We start from the raw sequence: 1745 nt of genomic DNA on the forward strand, positions 1-1745 counted from the left end.
TATTACTGAAGTAACTGGGCTTCACTGATGCACTCCTTCCCATTGCATTCCAGAGGGTATCATTTATTTGGCAGCTATTATATTTTATAACTGAAAACTTCCCAGTCCTTAACAGTATTGATTATTATTAGGCCTATGGAAAACCACAAGTTTGCAGAGCTATCTTCAGTGGATTAAGGAAGGATATTTTACTCCAACAAATTATTTTGTAATGTATTTTCTATAGTTTATACCAACAAGGCCAGATATTCTTTCAGCCCCTTATTCCATAGTGAATTGCATCTCATGGGGTCAAAATGTTTCATTTCACAGACGTCCAGGCTTTATCCAGCATGGTCCTGCATTGATGTAGTTAGTTCATTGGCTGAGCAGTAGAAAAAAAGACAATCACATCTTTGTTTTATGTGGTTAAGAGGATTGTTGGATCTTAAATGAGTCGTTCTGATCATAGTTTACACTGTGAATGTATCATCAGGTGTAGCATTTAGAGCCTTTGATACAGTGACACATTAAACTGGCATTATCTAAACAAAACATATGCAGGAGAGTTTCACAGGAATTTAGGGGCCTGGGACAAAAGGGACCCTGGGGGGGCTTACATATTAAAAACAGAACCACATAATTCTAATCTTGCACTGAAATTTGTTAGAAATAATCACACAGATCCAGACCCAGGCAATGGTGAGTGAAAGCATGCCACAAATGTTGAGAAACAAAAGTGGCATCTACAGGCTAAAGACATTTACTCAGTTGTTGGTAAAACAAAGTCAATATCAAATGGAAGTATTAGTTAAAGTGAATCTAGCCCTCAGTACATTTGTCTGCTGCGACATAGAGAGCACCAAGTTACCCCAAAGATCTCCCACACACAAAAATAAACATTGACACAGAAATGGCCACATGTTGCTGAATACATCTTCGAGGATACAGTTACACTGCTGGTATACAGTATACACTTTTCAATGCTGTTGTTTAAACTGCTCACTCTGTTGTCGTGGTAAACCTACTCCATTGTTTGTCCAGTGGATGCAGCAGGTTGGGAACCACTGGCTCTGTATTTCAAGATAAAAGTAATGCTCTGGAGCTCAGTTTGTAAACTGAACTGTCTGGTATTAATTACTCAGTTTTGTGAAGAGCATATATAGCTTTAAATAGATTGTTCAGGGGTACTAGGTCTTTGAGGGCACTGATGAATGTGTTTAAGACGTCTGATATTCTGCCAAGCAGTTTGTTTAAATTTTTGTGTTATGAATAAATGATACAGATTAGTGGCATGCGAGCCATCATTTGTATGCATGTGATCCCTTGTGTTGTTTCAACATTCATTATTGGAGTAATAAATTAAGTCGCTCAGCAGGTTTGACACAAATTCATATACCTTTCATTTGACCCAACTTTTAAAGTACTTAATCTAATCAAACCAAATTCATGTTTAGCTACTTTTGATTTTGAATTACATCTGAAACTTTTTTTTCAATACTCATCTTCTTGCACATGAAGACTTTATATTTTCTGTTCTGTTAATTTTTTTATGTTTGCTTTGTGAAATGTCATAAACTCTATACCTTAATAAATGTGTAATAGTATATTAAACTGTAAACTCTTGACCAACAACCTCTAAATCTGGAAAATGAGAAACATTATACACCCATTGAGACAGCCGGGAAGTTCTACTGAATCCGCTTTATGGTATACCAAAACAAGCAAACAAAAATACACCTTAAACGTCCACATTGACATAGTTT

Source organism: Limanda limanda, chromosome 8 (assembly GCF_963576545.1).
Source record: "Limanda limanda chromosome 8, fLimLim1.1, whole genome shotgun sequence".
Taxonomy (NCBI): Eukaryota; Metazoa; Chordata; class Actinopteri; order Pleuronectiformes; family Pleuronectidae; genus Limanda; species Limanda limanda.